The 19,968-nt window shown below is 45.9% G+C and overlaps 1 protein-coding gene across 1 annotated transcript in view; it reads right to left on the minus strand.

Moving 5' to 3' along the window:
• The window catches only part of LOC125281397 (dual oxidase 1-like), a 385,354-nt gene that overhangs the window by 352,344 nt on the left and 13,042 nt on the right, over positions 1-19,968 (minus strand). Inside the window, 3 exon segments of the mRNA XM_057313035.1 lie at positions 7,733-7,830; positions 10,944-11,059; positions 16,728-16,857. The gene's annotated coding sequence lies outside the window, so the exon portion shown is untranslated.

Raw genomic sequence — 19,968 nt, forward strand, 5'->3', positions numbered from 1 at the left:
CATCGCAAAGCACCACATACTAATAACAAGCGACCCTCTTACATACTGTGAAGAGATCTGACTCGCAAGTACAATGAAGCCTTAGGTTTAGTGAAGCTAACTTGTATTATTTTCTGTGTACATTCTTAGGTCTAGCGGTTTGAAATATAATCATACCCTACAGTTACAGCTGATTAAAGACAGAGCTGAAGACTGTATAAGTTTGTCATGAATCAAAGAAAACATTTTTTATTAATTTTTAAAGCTAGTAAAACTATTTTTCTCCACAGCTACAAGAGCTTGAACATGGAAGGAATCTTAAAATAATTTAACTGATAAAACATCTTTTATTTATGCTAATTACGTGACATCCATACTACATAACCATGTTATACAAAAACAAACCACATTATAAAGCCTTCAGGTCGTGAATAAGAATATAAAAATCAACCAAAGACTCCAAGATCCTATGTTTTCACAAAGTGTCTGTGCTACAATCTATTTCATTTAAACTTTCAGGATACCTAATCCAGAAAAATTAAATTTAATCCACTGGAAAGAAAAAGGGAGCTCAAGCGTGGGTATATAAATGTGTGTGCCTGTGTGTGTGTGTAATACCTACGTGTGTGTATATACATAAGTCATCCACCTTTTTTTGGGTTTGGCTTATTGAGGTAAAATTTACATACAGTAAAACACTGTTCGCTGGGTTCTGACTGACACAGTCAGTATATGACCACCATCACAGGGCAGACATGGCCTACTTCCATCACCCACGAAGCACCCTCACGCCCTCCTGTACTCAGTCCTCTCCTCCCCTAGCCTCAGCCCCCGGCAACCACTGATCCAATCTGTTCCCATAGTTTTGCCTTTATCCGAATGTTATCAGGGGGGAACCACAGTTGTACAGAGCTCTGTGTTTGCCCGTAACAGAACGCTCTGGACGCGCTCCTGTTTTGCTAAGGATGTCAGCAGTCAGTACCTCTGTGTTGCTGTACAAGGACTGCCCCACCGCACAGGTGCACCGCAACCTGTTCACGCATTTCCCACCTGACGGACCTCCGAGTTGTTCTCCATCTTCGGTAAATAGGAATAAAGCTGCTATAAGCAATCATATGCAGGCCTTTGTGTAGAGATAAATTTGCATGTCTCTTGGGTAAAGGCCTCCATGTAGGACTGCTGGATCGTATGAAAAGTATATATTCAAGTTTATAAGCAACTGCCAAACTACTTTTTCAAAGTGGTTATAACCCTTTGCATCCCCACCAGCAAAGCGCGATGTGGTTCTAGCTGTCCCACAGCCCTGCACCTGGGCACTGTCCCCTTCTGCTGCCTTGTTTTGTGGGAATGGGAGGCATTCTCACAGGACTGCAGCGCTACCCACTGCGGCTGTCATGGGCACTTCCCTAATGAGGGATGACGGGGAGCGTCTTTTTGTGTGCATGTTGTTATCTACAGGAAATGGATGAAGTATCTACTCAAAGCTTCTCGCCATTTTTTCAGTTGAATTTTTTGCTGAGACACCTATCCTTTTTAATAGACAGTTTATCAAAGAAGAAATGATGGAAAGTTTGTCTATTTTGTTAAAGCACTTAGAATTCATGAGCAGGAGACACAAATCTAACATGTTTCCTTGCCATCGCCACTCCCAACGCCCCACTTGCCCCTCCCCCCTGGCAGATAGCAACGATATGCCAAGGCAGGTAGAAAGAAAGAAACATCCTCTCTCCCCCTTAGTCAGACTGTAAGAAGCACAGGAAAAGCTGCCTGCCTACTACTAGGGTCAGAAACAGACCTATTTTCCCATTTTTACAAGTATGGGATGAATCCATAATCTTTCTTCAGTATGAGCAGAAACACCAATGACGGGGAACCACGTGCAATGGTTGGCAACACTAGTGACAACGCATCCCGACGTGGCGGAAGCACGGCTGGCACGTGACAATACTGAGGGTCTGCAGACCGCTCGGTGGGCGGCAGCCCTCGCCCTCTCTATCACAGGCAGAGCCCGCACACAGGAGCACCACGTGCACTTCAGAGCAAGGGCTAAGCTTTCATGTAAAGGAACAGGAGAGCCTGCCACCACCACGTGGAGCCTCGGGCTGACTGGTATCTGGCTCCGGGCTCTCCTCTGCAGCGTGGGGGCAGTAATCACTACCTTGTTATTATAAACACTACACACAACTCAAAACACACGATGAATGACACACATAAACGGCAGGTATCACAATTCTGACGACTTCCCTCACGTAGAATTCCTGAATCACAAACGTAACTACTATTGGCAAGATAAAGGGTGTCCTGCGCAAAGCCTGGAGCATAAAGCAGAAGCTTCAGGAAGCAGGTAACATTTGGACACGGCGGACCCACTGAACTAAACACAGGCTCCTGACCGTCCAGGAGAATAGCCAGGCACCCACATAAAAGGTGCAGCACATTTACGTAAAAGGTGCCCTGGAGTTGGCAGTCCTGAAAGGCACTTACGGACTTTATTTCCTATAATCCCACCTCAGCATTTCAAACTGCGCGATGCTTCTTTTCAAAAGAAGCCAATCCACTCACTCTTGGTTCTGCACCAACTCGTTCCCAAGTTCGCGACGGGCCTCCCTAACTGGGCCACGGAGACAGGGCTGCGCTTGCCCGCCTCCGCGACACCGCGGCCTCCCTGCACACCATCCTGCGCATCCAGCTAGACACAGAGCAGCCTCTGAAACGTCCTGTGGTCGCTCATCCTGCTCCCGCCTGACGACCGCAGCGGGGGGCTGCACTGGTCACTCCTGCACGATGACTGGCTGGGCCGCCTCAGTGACGGGATAGTCCATAAAGACTTTTCCATGAACAAATACATGGAATCAACAGTTTAAGATGATCTCTTGGATTTAAGTGTCTTGATATATCCTATGCGAAAGTTTTAAGAAAATATTAAAATTTATGACAGGGGCCCCTGGCTGGCTCAGTCAGTAGAGTGTACGACTCTTGACCTCGGGGTTGTAAGTTTGAGCGCCACGCTGGCTGTACAGATTACTTAAAAAATAAAATCTTTCAAAAAATAAAAAATTTACGACATGTTTAACGATCTGAATGTCACATTTTCCATGGAAATCTATTTAAAGGTCTTAAAGGAAGAGTCAGTAACTAAGTTAACATGTACCACCTAGCGAGGCGCCACAATACAGGCTTTGTAGGTTAACAAAAAGTAACCGATCTCGTCCCGCTCTGCTTTTTCTCACCTTCTCCACCTGGAATGCCTTTCCCCAACTACCGCGAGCCCCACTCACCATGCCCGGACCTGCTCCCTCAGGAGGACACCGTCCCCCTCCCTCTGATCTCCCCATCACTGTCTTCCCCATCACGATTCTCTACCTGGTCTCGCCTGCTCCTGCAGGATCTGCCCTACGCACCTCAACCCTGCTACCATGGGAGAGTAACCTGTCCAGCATGCAAGAAAACAGATGTCCCTGGGGGTGAAGACAGAAGGAATACACATGAGCAGATGGCAAATTTTATTAAGAGGCCCTACTGTCAGGGAGAGTGAGAACTCTTAAGAATATCAAGGAAACAGGGGCGCCTGGGTGGCGCAGTCGTTAAGCGTCTGCCTTCGGCTCAGGGCGTGATCCCGGCATTGTGGGATCGAGCCCCACATCAGGCTCCTCCGTTATGAGCCTGCTTCTTCCTCTCCCACTCCCCCTGCTTGTGTTCCCTATCTTGCTGGCTGTCTATCTCTGTTAAATAAATAAATAAAATCTTTAAAAAAAAAAATATCAAGCAAACAGAAAAAAAAAGTGGCACTTGTTAAGCTCAAGAAAACAGGAAAACAAAAAGTGGAACTAAAAGGGAATATAATCATGCTACATTAACCAGCTCAGTAGTGAGCAACATTAACAAAGTCAAAACAATTCACCAAATTATGACTCTAAACAAAAATTGTGCTACAACTATGTGGGGAAAGATGGGAGTTCAAAATGTAACTTTTTCTAAAAGTGACGCATCGATGGCCCTGCCTCTACATAGATATTGCTGGGAACCGTGGACAGAAATGCTAAAAGAAACAGATAAGCAGGGTTCCAGGCAGCTCTGGGAGGCAGATGGTGGAGGCAGGACAGGAGCCCGCTGGGTTCTGTATGAACCATTCAACACTGTTTTACTTTTGAACACATGCACCTACCACCCTCTGATAGAAGTGAAATTTCTAAGTAAGAAAAAGAAACAGATTCTCTAACAGAAGCACTTCCAGCAGGACATAAGCGTTTTCCTACAACTTTTCAACCACGCTACCCCTTGCCCCTTCAACAGTGTCTCTCCACCCTCAGGACGCAGGGCAGCTGAGGACAGCGTGCATGGCCTGAGACCTGGCGTCAGCCTGCCGGCTCCGTACTCTTGAGAAAGCTACTGTAAGCTCTGAACCTGACCTTTCCCCGCCCGTGACATGAAAACACCACCACGGACCTCAGGGACCCGGCTGCGTTGCTCTGCACCCAGACGGTGAGTAAGTGTGAGGATGACCGTACACCCTGGACCTAAGTCACCCAGATGCAATCTGTCTCACTACCCTCTCCCCCTTCACACCACCGTCCAGGCGGGCTTTCATTCTGACCACGCCCCCACACTGCGCCGAGCACTTGCCAGAGTGTCCTCCAAGTCGCCAAACCCGAAGGCCAAACCTCAGTCCTCATCATGACCTTTCCTGACACTTCAGAGAGTTGATCACATCCTCCTCCTGGACACTTCTTCCCTTCTTCCCATGGTGCCAGTGCTTGTGGTCTTCTTCACACCTGCTCTGTGCCAAACACTGCTCATGTTCGTCCTTGAGCACTTGATGGCAGGGTGACCCGAGGCTCAGGCTTGCTTGTCTTCTCTGTGCTCACTCCCTCGGTGACCACAGACCGTCACTGCGTTTTCATGGCCACTTCCAGCTCAGACTTCTCTTCCAAGCTCCAAATGCCTATTTACAACTGCCTACATGACATCTCTACTTGGATCCCTAACAGAATCACAAACTTAAAATGCCTACAGTGAGCTCCCCATCTGGCCCTCTAAACCAAGTTCCACCCACAGCCTTCCCCCCATCTAGTTGCCCAGGCCAAGAGCCTTCTAGTCAACTCAACTCCTCCCTTTGTCCTCACACCCCTTATCCAATCTGTCAGCAAATCCTACTGGTTCTGCCTTTGAAATACATCCAAGGCCCAACTGCTTCTCACCACCTCCAGTTTTCCTGCTCCAATCCCAGCCTCCGCTGCTGCTCACCTGGTTCCCTGAACAGCGTGCCGACAATCTCCTGGTTGTCCTCTACTCTCCCCCACCCTCCAACCCCCACCACCAGTGTCTATTCCCAACACACTAGCCTTTCACACCTTAGCCGAATCTCAGGGCTCAACACTGAGGGAGGGACAGCTGCCCTCCGGAGCCGACAGCCAGCACCGCCTTACCCTAGCGACTCTTTGTTTGGACAAACAGCCCCAGAATCTCACAGCCCAATCTCTATCGATTGCTCTCAGCTGCCCTGACGCTAAATAAGCCATCTTTATTCACCAAATGGGGGTTTTCAGATGGGTCTCCGGGCAACCTTCCTTTCTGTCTACTGCCTCCCCACACCCCATTAACCCTGAAAATAATCTCCATACATATTTCAGCAATTCAACTCCTCCAAAACTTTGCTTTTGCTTTCCTAGAATTCTGATTGTAAAACACCTCCATCACAAGTTCTGCCTTAAGAATGCAACAGCCCAAAACAAATCAAGAACCAAGACCCTGATCTGTCCTGCAGGGGCTCAAGTGGACCAGGGCCCTCAGGTACATCAAGGAACCCGGGTCTCAGAGGAACACCATTAAGTCGATGCTGTACAAAGCCAGGCTTACTCGTGTGGCCTCACCAGTTGTCCAGAATTGGGGGAAACAATTATAGAAACACTGGTTATAAGGTTATTTTCCTGGGTTTACATATTTTCAAACAGGGGGGAAGGGGAGGGGAGGGCCAAACTAGAAGCAGCAGATTATATCCCGGTGCTCAAAGTTCCAGTGAGCCAAGAACAGGCTCTCAGTTCCCTGTCAGGCCTTCGTTCCGCTGCACATCACATTAAGAAGAAAAATTTTGTGTAACTTCTGCTAAATATGAAACTGTCTTGGGCTCTACCATGACGAACGATTTTTAATAGCTAATGCTGATGAAAAGTTATACTTGATATTCTCCCTCTTGTTTGGATCCACTAAGAAAAGAGAACTTATTTTGTGGCAAGCATTAAACACTACTTCATCCAGCATTTAGTGAAAACTACCCATGGGTCAAGCAGAAAACATGCAGAAACAAAATAACAAAATCTTTGCCCTTAAAGATGCAGAAACAGACTTGTACCCAATAAATATAGCCCACTGGTACAGGAAGAAACATCGAAATGTGCAGGGAGGGCGGGGAGGAGACAAGGGATGTAAACAGCTGGGCATGGCCTTCTCCAAAAGACAGCAGAGTCACACCTGGCACAGCACACAGAACAGGTGCCTCTCGTAGCCAAGAAAGGGTAGAAGGAATCAGAGAAAAGGAGCAAAACTTCCAGGCCTTACTTGGAAACTGAAACTTCGTGACACAATTTTCCTTCCCTTCCCTAATACCTAATCCTGGCAGAAACAAAAGTGGGTTTGGAGGAGAAAGGAGAACAAAGGAGGAAAGTGAACTGACCTCCAGAAGGAAATGGAAAAACAATCCAGGGTCCTGCCCCTTGGACATCTAAGACAAAGACACTTGCCAAAGTCAAATTCAACGTAATTATAAATGATTCTGAATTCTGAATCCATGAAGTCTAAGTTTATGGGGCTTTTACACCAAAGCAATGTATTGCTAAAATCTTACCAATGCTAATACCACAAGACAGATTGATGAATCTTCTATCAACGATCTGTCCTCGATTTACCACTAGGCCTACCAGAAAGAGCAGTCTTTGGAAATAAGACAAACTGGAATAAAATCTCAACTCTATAACCTCCCAACTGTGGAGTGCAGCACAAGTGCCAAGGTTACAAATTAACAAATCACAAATAACCCAATCTCTGGGGCTTAGTTTTCCTCTCATTAAAGTGGGGGAACTGCCACCGAATAGCAATTGCTAACATTTGTGAATGCTGAGCACATTTCACATTTCTTATGGCATCTTCACCACAACCCTGGGAGAGCGGTCCCATCACCAGCACCCTTTGTCAGAGGAAAGAGCTAGGTTTAAGTAGTCAGTGAAGAGTTGGCATGGAGAGAGAGCTAGGTTTCGGTAGTTAGTGAAGTTAGTAAGTAAGCAGCCAAGCCAACATCTGAATCCAGAGCCCGTAAGAATAAAACACGAGTAAAAAGCACAGGCTCCAAAGCCAGACTGAGTCTGAATCCCAGCTTTGCTTTTTACTAACTTAGTAACCTTTAACCTCTGTTTCAGTTATGCAAATGTGAAACAGGGGCAAAGGGTAGCCTCATTCAGGGGATTACTGCCAGAGACTCACCTAGGAGCTGGATGGCCCAGTGCTGAGGGTGTTGGGCCACTCTTCTAGGGCACATGCTGCTACTGTCACAACTATCAGGGACAGGACTGTCATCCTGCCTGCCTCTCTCCACACATAAAAGGCACTAAACAACTAATATTTCTTCCCTCACCTACTCTGCAAAATCAACTAGCTTTTATTTGTTTCTAGTATATGTCAAAGAAACCTTAAGACAGATGAAAGAAAAATCAAAACAAAAGGAAAAACCAAAACACAAATGTAACAAGAGAATTATACTCACAGTTCTGAAGGCCACGGTAACTCTGTGAAGAAATCAAACGTGGGTTTAAAGGAAATGCTCCCGGTTTCTCTTTCCTCTTTCCATAGTCCTCAGAGAACCTGACAAGGAGAGACAACATGCGCATTAAAACCCCCTTCCTTTCACTTCTTGAAGCTCTACTGAACTCACCCCTCAGCCAGTTCCATCACTTCCCACGCAAGCCTACTGGGCAACGCCTGGGATGAGGGGTGAGAAGAGGGCACCACGTCCCTGTCTTTAAACCTATTTCTACTTAAGAAACACACAGGAAGGAGCGCCTGGGTGGCTCAGTCGTTAAGCGTGTGCCTTCGGCTCAGGGCGTGATCCCAGAGTCCTGGGATCGAGCCCCACGTCAGGCTCCTCCGCTGGGAGCCTGCTTTTTCCTCTCCCACTCCCCCTGCCTGTGTCTCCTCTCTCACTGGTATCTCTCTCTGTCAAATAAATAAATAAAATCTTAAAAAAAAAAAAAAAAAAAAGGAAAGAAATACATGTGAAGCAACTGGAAACTATTCAAACATATCAAAAATCATAAATTAACGGTGTGGTTGGCTAATAAGTGCACGATACAATGACAGAGTATAGACATCTATTCCACTGCCTTCCATCAAAACTATACTAAAGAGATATTTTTTTAAAATGTTCTAAACAGGGGCGCCTGGGTGGCTCAGTCGGTTAAGCATCTGCCTTTAGCTCAGGTCATGATCCCAGGGTCCAGGGATGGAGCCCCAGGTCAGGCTCCCTGCTCAACAGGGAGTCTGCTACTCCCTCTCCCTCTGCCCCTCCCCGTTTGTGCTCTCTGCTCTCTCTCCTGTGCAAACACTCACTCCCTCAAATAAGTAAATAAATAAAATCTTTTTAAAAAATGTTTGAAACAGCACAGGGAGAACTGAAAGGAGAAAAAAGCCAAGATTTTTGAAGTACTGAGGAAATCTTCTAACATGGAAGATTGAGACCCAAACAAAAAAGTAAAAAGAAGAAACCTGGAGGAGACAGAAACTATAAAAGACTGAAGTAGAGTAAATAAGTCAGCAGGCCCAAGAAAGCCAGGTCCCAAATCAGCAGTGGAACACACGGGAACCACTTCCACTTGCACAGCAGTGTCCTAGAAGACCAGAAGTGGCAGCAGCAGTGTAGACAGAACGGGGGTAAAGAAGGCATAGCCCCAAATACAGAGGAGCCGGGGAAGGCCATGGAAGCTGAAACCAGAACCTCAACACCAGGCACAACGTGACGCCCCCTCACTCTGAAAGAAGATGGGAGGGGGCATTCCCCAGAAAAGTAGAGGCATCTATGGACTGAAGTCACCCTGCCCAGCTGCACTGAACAGACCTGGACTTAATGACCGTACATACAGTGAACAGTGAATTCTCCAGCTCTCCTACAACAGACCACACACGCACACCGCTGGCTTCCAGATTCTGAAGTCAGAATTGTGCCGGAAAGGGACTGGAGAATATTTCTGGGGAATCTGATCAGCTCCAAAAGACAGATCTAAAGATACTAACCCTGGGGACCCCCAACACATGGCCCACCCAGAATACCCTGATGTAAAAGTCAAAGGGCCCCACCACGTCAGACAGGAGAAGGAAGGAAACAACCTAAAAGAAACAGAGACTATACAAACTATCAATAATATAGAGGTAAGACAACACTGCAATCAATAAAGAAAAACAGGATGTTCTTCTAGAAAAATAGAAAAAGAGCCCTTGGAAATCTAAAGAACCTTTCTGAAATCAGAAATAATAAACTAAAGAAAAGTTTCTCTCTGTTCTCCCTGAACAGAGAATAAAAAAGCCCCCCCCCCCCAAAAAAAAAAGGCAGAAAAGGAGGAGCAAAGGAAGGAAGAAGAAGAAGAAGAAAAAGGTATTAAGATAATTACAACCTTTGCCCAGGACAGCCAAGTTCCGGATAATAAGACTTCCAGAAAAACAAAATAAGGAAAAGCAAGAGAGAAAACCTCAGCACAGTAATGCCAAAGAGTATTCCCAGAACTGAAAACTCCCAGTTACCAGAATGAAGGGACCCGCTGAATATGCAGCACAGTGGATGAAAACCGACCACACAAGGTACACCATCACGATATTTCAGAAGACTTGGACAAATTGTAAAACTCCTACAAGCTTCTAAAGATGGGAGGGGAAACAAGTTACATACGAAGGAAAAATGAGAATAGCTTCTGAATTCTAAAACAGTAACATGAAAACAAGAAGGCAATGGAGCAATCTTTGAATTTATGAACAAAAATGAATTCCAATACAGAACTCTATACCCAGCGAAACCATCAATCAAGTTTCAATCATGCATGGTCCCAAAAGGTTTGCCTCCTAAGCATCCTATGTCAGAAAGCCCCTGGAGAAAGTCTTCCACCAAAACACGAGCATCAACAAAAAATGAGCAAGGCGTGAGCTTCCATTAGAAGGGATAAGGGAATCCCCAGGACGACGATGAAGGGAGATTCCAGAATGGTGGCTGTGCACCAGGAGAGAGAGAAACAAGTCCAAGCCGGAGCAGTGTTGCTCAAGAGGAGGGAATGCTGAAGGCTGTCTTCAACTTGCCCAAAAACACTGTACTATCTTTTTAAAGTAATTAACGCCACCAAAAGGAAGAAGTCAGTGAAGAAAGACAAAGACAAGAGTTGCCACAAACATAAAATCCAACTGTGGACAAAAGCCAAACGATGAGAACAAAGGAACATCCAGGGACAACACAATAAAAGACCGAAGGAGCAAGCAGCTCAGAAAAGAAGAGAACGGAGATCTCCAGGAAGCTGTCTGCCAGAAATCAAATGTGAAGAAGAGATGAGTCTGTATGACCATGAAGAAAAATTACTAAGAGGCTACTGGAAGGTATGGGGAAAATAGGTCTGGGGTAGGGGGTAAATTACAATAGGTATAAAAAGGGTTAAGAATGTGGGGGACTGATGGGGCACCTGGGTGGCACAGTGGTTAAGTGTCTGCCTTCAGCTCAGGGCGTGATCCCGGCATTATGGGATCGAGCCCCACATCAGGCTCCTCCGCTGGGAGCCTGTTTCTTCCTCTCCCACTCCCCCTGCTTGTGTTCCCTCTCTCGCTGGCTGTCTCTATCTCTGTCGAATAAATAAATAAAATCTTTAAAAAAAAAAAAAAAGTGGGGGACTGAAGAAAGATGAGTACCTGTCATAATGCCCTGGGCGCACCTCTATCACAGGACTTACCCACTGTACCATCATCACTGACTGACTTCTCTGTCTCCCTCCCTCAGCTGCAAAGACCTTTGGAGAGGATCATTTCTCATCCAGTTATCACCCTGCAGAGTCCAGTACAACGCCTGCTACAAGAGTATACACAAAAGCAAAGGGTTTTTTGTATTTTTTTGCATTTATTCGGGTACTGAGTATCTACTACACATACCTGCTATCCTTCCGGAGAACTAGAATTCAAAGACATATGGACCTTGCTTGCCTTTAAAGAGTTTCAACTTTTTTTCACACCTGAGAAAACAAATATTTCTCCTATATCCTCACTCTCCCCAAAAGATGAAAAGTTCACCAGGGGCTTACAGAACTTTAATAGTCCGGCTATCACTAATGGATATGGAACCCAAGACCTGATGACACTTGCTTGACATTGTACGCATTGTGTAATATGAAAAGAGTGCCGGCTTGGGTATCAGGACACCTGGTTTCTAGTACTTTAGAATTACTCTTTTTGAAGAAGAGGAAATCCCAACTCCTTGATATGACCTGTTGGTCCCTGAATGATCAAGCCCAGTCTGACTGTCATGCTATCTCCCGTGAATCCTACAAAGCAGCAACATTAAGCCATTTTCGGTGTACAGAACAACCTGTGCCCTCCTCGACACCTCCTCCACCTGGACCTTCTTCCCCGGGCTAACCTGGACGCATGTGCGGTGGGAGCCGTGCCCTTCCCCCAGGTGAGACACCTCTCTCCTGTACCCCTCAGCACGCCTTCACATGACACCAGTATCTGTGGAGTGGCTGACAAATGCCATGCACGGCCCCAGGACACAAGGCAATAGACGAGAGAGACGCAGGACTCTGCGGTGGTGGAGCTTTCTGTGCAACAAACTAGAGCGGATGTTAAATGGGGCCTGTCAGTGTCTTCCTCCACCCAAACAGCAAGATTCTGGGGACAACGACAGCCTAAGTTCCGCAGCCTCAGCACCGCCATCCCAGACAAATATTTAAAGCACTATTAAATAAAACCAAAGTGAAGGTCAAAAAGCCCCAGTGCCTGCAGCAGGTAACATTTGCTCTTTAAAAGCCCTCTTTTTCTACTGTCGTTGTTTGTTTGTTTGTTTATTGCCTCTTGTCTGTTAGGAGTATAAACCTGAAAATGTCATTCAGGGAAATCTCGCGAGTCCGCTGGAACTGGCTTTATTCTCCTTACTACCCGCAAACACAAGACAGCCCAGTTACTCCCCACGTCTGGTTTCTGTTCGCCACTCTATAACCAACAGCACGCACTGGACCGAACACCTAAAACACACGATCAGAACACATGCACTTGATGCGTGAATGACCTAATGATGAATAAATGAGCGTATACACTGGCTTTGAGGGCCTTATAATTGCTCCTCACTCTAGTTTCTATTTTAAGGAGAATTCAAGCAGATAGCAACACCGCATTTATCAACACTGGACCTGCTGGATGTCTGCCATTTGAACAGCGGGCAGCTTAGGGCCACGTCCAGCATGGAACTACTAAAGTACAAGCATAACAATTTGAACTAGTTCAACTAGGGCAGAAAACTAGGTATTTCCCCAATCCTATAATTAAAATGCTTAAATTCTTTTGCTCCAGACAAAGAAAAATTAAACTTGGCTCATTATACAATGAAATAAATTGCCAGCTCCTTGAAGGTATTTGTAAGATGGACACTCTCTACATTTCTGGCATAAGTGGGGACATTTATACGTACACGGGGTCCTCAGGCTACTCTGAACTCTCTTCCCCCTAACATGCAAATGAGAATTTCCCACCAGTCACAACACACTCTGAATCTATGCTTCCTGAACAGGTAACGTACTCCACACGATCACTTTGCTTCTAATCGTCTCGTTTCAGTGCACAGTCCAACCTGGACAGTCCCTGACACCCGCCTCTCACTCACCCGGACAACAGTGACAACCTGCCATCTGCGGAGGGTGTGGTGTCATAGCAATCTCTCCCAAGTGCTTTACAAGCACCAGCTCTGGAATCCTCACAGCCCTAACTGATTACTACTCTTGTTCCATTTTGCATGTGAGAAAACAAAGTCCAAAAAAACTTAAGACATTTTCCAAGGTCACACAGCAGACAAGGGAGAGAGAGATCAGGCACTCAAACACCAGCTTACCTTAGAATCATGATGCTATTCTGGCTTCCCAAGTTACCCAGATATTATTACTGTTAAAACAATGGACATGATTTGGGCTTTCCAAAGCAAACATAACAGAAAGATTCTTTCTGAAGCTGAGTAACAGTCAACATGACACACTGCCATATTAGAAGATATCTGGCTTGAATTAACCATGCAGGCTGAGCCCCGGGCAGGAAATGGTCCGCTTGATGCTAACTGCCAAATAAAGCCCAAAACCACTGTTTCTCAATGCACAACATTCTAACCATTTAAATTATCTGTGAAGGTCTCTAATGTCCAAAATATATAACCACTTCACACAGGTGTCCCTTCCTCTAAGCTCAGTGTACCAAAGGTTTCTGCACTCAGGCAAGCCGTAGTAACCTGTACTGAAGAACACAGGTCAGAAGAAACTTTCTGAAAAACCAAAAATGTATAAAGAATGCAAACATGATTATGAAAGTTATCTGGGCAAACAAAAGCTTCTTTACGCTTCAAAATAATTTTCTAGTCAAACACATTCTAATACTAGACAGTGGACCAGCTCATAGGTCATAGGTCACTGCATCCCATTCATCTGTGTGCCAGCGCATGGTACAGGGTCTGCGGTCCAACCGGTAGTAAGCTACTGATGATGTGAATACATTAGGGAAATGAAGAGGCAATATTACTAATTGCTGAAAAACCGGTATTAGGAACAACAACAACAACAATAAATCGCCCGTTCTACATGCAGAGTACACGGTGAATACCAACTGCTTGCACATCTTAGATACGCTGGTCAAACTCATCAGGGAATAAGATTAGCTTTTAAATCCCCACAACAGAAATAAATACATCACTGGGAACTGTATTTGCTGAACCTCAGGCTGATCCTTCCCTAACTAGCCATGTACTAAGAACTATGTTCTGTCACATTTGTCAAAGAGTTATGATAATCTCCACTTAACAGATAAGAAAACAGATTTAGAGCTTAAGGAACCTGGTCAACATGCAGGGAATAAGAATCGAATCTGAGGTTCAAAGCAAGACCTATCCAACACCCATCCTCTTAACCACCATTCTGTTCTACACTGTAAATGATATCCATAGAAAATTCCACTGCACAAAGGCTCATTAAAAATACGAAAGAAACACTATTCTACTCAAATTAATTAATAGGCACAGTTAACATATTCAAGACAAGACAACGCTTCAATTGTACACAAATGAACGAATGGGCTACTAAGGTATACCTAAGGGTCATTCTGTCTACCTGAGAGAGGCACCAAAGGAAGGACCCATGAACCAAATGCGTGCAGTACTTAGCAGGAAATCTCCTGCAAGGCCTGGGAGTGGTAAGTGATCAAGAGACACAGTCGTGCGGGCATCACTGGCCTCGGTGGAACTGGAGATCACTACCTGGACAAATGGAAGCAGTTTGCAAAGCGAAGGGTCCCAGATCTAGGTAAGGAAGACGAAGCACATTCCCTCCTGCCTCTCCTAGAAAGAGCAACTAGGAAGGCTGGAAAGAGTAACTGCAGAAGCTCTCTGACCACTCTGAAAAGTAAACTGGAGCAGGGGGATTAGGAAGCAAGACTGGATTTAAACGACGACCAAAATCAGCAGATTTCAATACAATGGAAAGTCTCCTTGCATGATATCCTAAATGGGGAGGGCACACCCCAAACTTATTCAGCATAGGAAGAACCAGAAAAGCGTCAATTCCCGTGGGAGGAGAAAATCAACACAAGCCAATATCAAGAAGGGAACAAATATGACAATCAGCCCAGAGGGACTTTAAAACAACTACTATACAAATAATTCCACAAACAAGCATACACACAACATACTCGATATCGCAAATTCTTCTTTTCCTTTTCTCTCTTAAACCCACTGGCTCTGGCCCCCACCACTCCACGAACTTCTCCCTCTAAGACTACCGACGACCTCTGCACTGCTCAATCCAATCATTAGAGCCCAGGGCTCGTCCTTTCGACAACTGACAAGAGCTGATCTCCCACTCATGTTCTCGTGATTTTCTTCTTACCCCACCGATGGCTCCCTCCTTCCAGAGTCGCCCAGGGCTCTGTCCTTTCTCCTCTCAGCTATGCTTACCTCCCAGGCAAGCTCATTCAAATGCTGCTTCTATGCTAACAAAGCTAAAACTTGTCCCTCCGGCTCAGCCCGACTGCCTGGCCTTGCGCTGGACTGACCGCTGTTCACTCTGCACCGCAGCCCCACCGCGGCCTGCTCCTGCGCATCACCGAGACGGCAGAGCTACTTCTCCCAAAACCCCTTCCCGCTACAGCTCAGGGCGGCGGGCAGTGAACGCTAATAAGAGGCAACGTGGGCAAAATGAAGAGAAACATCATTCTCTTCAACTCTGCCAGCCCTCCCAGCGGTAGGGATGGATTCTAATTCCCCGTACGACTAATTGTCGAGAATGGCCCGGGTTTTCCTGACCAAACCCTGGCAGGTGTACTCTCTGCCGGGCCTGCTTGTAGGCCCCTTGGGGAAGTGGAGCATCACCGAAGAGAACTCAGTGAAACGTCCGACACCTCCAAGCCCAGGTGCTGACTGGCCCGCCCCCTCCACAAACCTTCCTACACACAGCCTTCTCCGTTCACGACAACGTCCGCCTTCCAGCTGCTGAGCCGAGAAACAACGGACGTCATCCCTGCCGCCTGTCTTCCTCCCACATTCCCCATCCAGTCTTGTCAGCAAGTAATGTTGGTTCTTCCCACAAAAGAGGCCCAGACGCTGTCCCCTCGCCATCATGCTCACCAACACCATCGTGACCGGAGCCACCATCCCTCACCGAAATGACTACAGCACTCCGGAACAGGCCTCCCCGCTCCCAGCCCTGCCACCCTAGCATACATGCTCACCACGGCAGACCGATTCCAAGCCTAGATCAGACGGCATCGCTTCTCTGCTCCAAACCCTAAATGGTCCCTCATCTTACATGGATGACAACAGAGAGTCAGTGAAGGAACGAGGCGAAGGACTGAGCCAACAGGTGTTCCCCACACTGCTAGGCTGTTTGTTCAAGGGGTCAATGGGACTGAAGAAGGGGCCTCTGAGGGCAGTCAGTGTGGAACTGCTGGTGAGAACACTTTTAAAGATATTAAGAAAACCCTGATTTAATACAACCTGGAGTACAATCTGCTAAGACACATTATAACTTATGACAGTAAAAATATCTGCAGAGCAGAAAAAGGGTTAGCTGGAAAATATACAATGATGAAAATATAAGTTGCTTAAAGCATTTAAACTATGGTTATTCAGTCTATCATTCATGAGCAGGAACTTTGTGGAAAGTATTCGAACCCATCATGTGTTACTGAGCCAGTAGTACCAACGGCAACCTCATGAAAATAGCCTGACTTGTCCTACCACACTGCAGTTCAATGGTTTGTGCAAGGCTCTGTTGTGACTTTTCAACCGCAGAGCCAAGACTGAAATCTATTTGAAAAAGACCCCCTCCTTTACTCATCACTATTACCAAACACTGAATTGCTTCGGAAATTAGCTTTTGCTCCTACGTGTTAACATTTCTTCATGAGCTCAGCCTAAATTGACAAGGCACAGCAGCGCTCATATGAGGGACTTCGGGCAGTGAAGGCATTTCAGTGGCTGCAAGCATCTTACTCACAAGCAACGTCCGACGCGGCCACACGGCTCCCCCGCCGCCACAAGTTAGAGCAGCGCCTGCTGACTCACTCGGAGGAGCGTGCAACTCCTGACCTCAGGGTGGAGTTCACGCCCCACGCTGGGCATAGCGGCTAATTAAAAATGAAAAAAATTAAAAGTTAAAGAGAGAAGTGGATTTATGTCCCCACACAAACGTGTAGCAGATGTGTTTTGAGCTCAAACTACAGTTCCAGCGGCATTTCTCAAACCTCAATGCAAGTACAATGAAAATTCACGTATCTCAAACCCACTTCACCGAGCAACTGAGGCACTTCCATCAGACCATCCATCGGAGAGAGGAATCTGCGCTGTAATGACGTGCGGAAAGGCAAACATCAAAAAGAATCTAGTGGAATTCTATCGATGTCTGCCAAACGATGAATACACTAAACTGAAATGATATGCTCCCGAACTGGTATCAGTGTGCAAGAGCACCTACGAGTATGCAGACACTGTCAGAGATGACATCTGTAACCTTCCGTGACGATCAGCCCCGAGACTGAACATTTGTCATTGGTTGTGATGATACGGAACACTACCTGTGAGCTCCAATTACAAAACATGTTATCCAACCCTCCCCCGAAAAAAAATTCCATTCTTATTAGACCTGTATTATAATATATATACATACTCAATTATTATTTGAAATTCTGTCAATAAAAATTTTATAGATATTAGTGTTCTCTCCTGTTATGTAAGTACTTACATAATATCCTTCATTTTGCCTCTTAGTCTGCAAAACCTAAAATATCTACCATCTGCCCCTTCACAAAGAAGCCTGCCGATCCGTTTCAGTCATCTTCCCCAGATCTTCTGAACCCAGGTACAGCTAAGGCACATACCACATATCTTTAACTTCTCAGCTGTTTTTTTCTTTTTAACTTAAGTCTGTCATTTTACCTTTATTCCTTATAAATTTTACCTTGTTGATTTTAGCACTTCATTACAACCTGTCGAAGTATTTTCAAATCCTGATTCTAAAAATGAACGGTCTCCCAGCATTAACTCCTGTTCTTTACTCAAATTCTTGATGAAAACATTACGACAGGTGTCAAGTATGACACACTTCTGGAGACATCTTCACTTGGGTGCAGAAATTCTGGTATTTTAGTTTTGTGGCAAATTACACTACATGTGGTTGCAATGTATCTTCTACCTACAAGCAGTAATTTCTTTTCTTTTTTTTTGGAAGATTTTATTTATTTATGTGACAGAGAGAACACAGCAGGCGAGTGGGAGAGGAAGAAGCAGGCTCCCAGCGGAGGAGCCCGATGTGGGACTCGATCCTGGAACGCCGGGATCACACCCTGAGCCGGAGGCAGACGCTTAAGGACTGCATTACCCAGGCGCCCAAAAGCAGTAATTTCTTGAACTCCCTAGTAATGACAGGAATAACAATTTACTTTCTAGGCTGTATGCAGGAAAGGATTAAGCTTGCCCCAGGGAAGATTTGGCCATTGCCCAGCTCCTGGGAAGTCACCTCTGAGCCTTTGGAATCCCCTGCCTGATAAGGCGGTCTTTGTTTAGCTGGGGGCCTTCGGCCACACCAGACAGTCCATGCTAACAATTTGATTTCTGGTGGAGCCTTGGGCCACACACGACACCAGTTTGATCTCCAGAGGGATTGGAGACTAAACTCAGCCATGTAGGCAGTGCCTATGGGACAACCCTCAATACATATCCTGGACACCAAGGCTCAGGTGAGCTTCCCTGGTTGGCAGCATCGGTGCTGGGAGAAGTCAGCACACCTGCACTGCGAGAGGACAACTAGAAGCTCATGCTTGGTCTTCCCTGGACTTTGCCCGGTGTGCCTTTCCTTCACTGACTTCTGTCCGCATCCTTGCCCTGTAATAAACCATAACCATGAGGATAATGGCTTCTCGCAGTTCTCTAAGTCCTTCTAGTGAACCACGGAACCTGCAGGTAGTCTTGGGGGCCTCCCAAACTCTAGGTCCTGATGATTTACAACGTCCTTACAGCAACACTACAGCAGTGTTCTTTCAGCACGAGGAGATGCTAGTTTAAAATGCAGGTGACAAGGGCGCCTGGGTGGCACAGCGGTTAAGCGTCTGCCTTCTGCTCAGGGCGTGATCCCGGCATTATGGGATCAAGCCCCACATCAGGCTCCTCCGCTGGGAGTCTGCTACTTCCTCTCCCACTCCCCCTGCTTGTGTTCCCTCTCTCACTGGCTGTCTCTGTCTCTGTCGAATAAATAAATAAAATCTTTAAAAAACAAATAAAATAAAATAAAATAAAAAATAAATAAAATGCAGGTGACAGGCTTCCACATCAGCAATGATCATCCAACATCTCTGTGGGATAATACCAGGCATTTGCATTAAAAAAAAATTTTTTTTGAGAAAGAAAAAGCCAGATCACGAGGCGGTGGGGCAGGAAAGGAGACTCCACACTGAGCACAGAGCCTGACACAGGGCTGGATCTTATGACCCTGAGATCATGACCTAAGCCCAAAACAAGAGTAGGACGCTTAACTGACTAAGGCACCAGGCCCCCCTGCCTGCATCTCTCATATACTCTCCTTGGTGATTCTTACATACACTACTTTCAGGACCACTGACGTACCCAAAAGCTTCCTGAGGCAGTGACCGTCTTTTTTTTTTTAATTTACTTACTTACTTACTCACTTATATAATCTCTACACACAACGTGGGGCTTAAACTCACAACCCCAAGATTAAGAACCACATGCTCCACCCACTGGGCCAGCTAGGCACCCCAGGACTGTCTTCTTTTTAATGAATCCCCATCAGGACAAGATGCTCAAGAGTCAAGAGTGACTCAGGACAATGCTCTGAATCTGGTAGAGAAGTGAGAACAACTGGCATTATTAGTCTTCTAAAACTTAGACTATATACACGTGTGAGATTTGTTTTGTCATTCCTCAAATATCCAAGACAATGTAGAAATAAATGACTGAATGCAAACCACAAGTTACTTGGATACAGTGTGAACAACGGATTCAACGGTGTCCATTTCTCACCCATTTTTCAATTACATCCATTTTTTTCAATCTCCTGACAGTTAATAGGAAACCTGAGTTTTAGAAGCTGTCTTCATACCCTTCTCATCTACTAAAAAGATCACCCGTGAGCTAAAGGTCAAGACAGCTGAGAGAATCTTGAGAGTTCTCCTCTGTCAGTATCAAGGAGCCATTTACCCAAGGAGCCTTACCCTGTTATTTCT

Source organism: Ursus arctos, unplaced genomic scaffold (assembly GCF_023065955.2).
Source record: "Ursus arctos isolate Adak ecotype North America unplaced genomic scaffold, UrsArc2.0 scaffold_16, whole genome shotgun sequence".
Lineage (NCBI taxonomy): Eukaryota > Metazoa > Chordata > Mammalia > Carnivora > Ursidae > Ursus > Ursus arctos.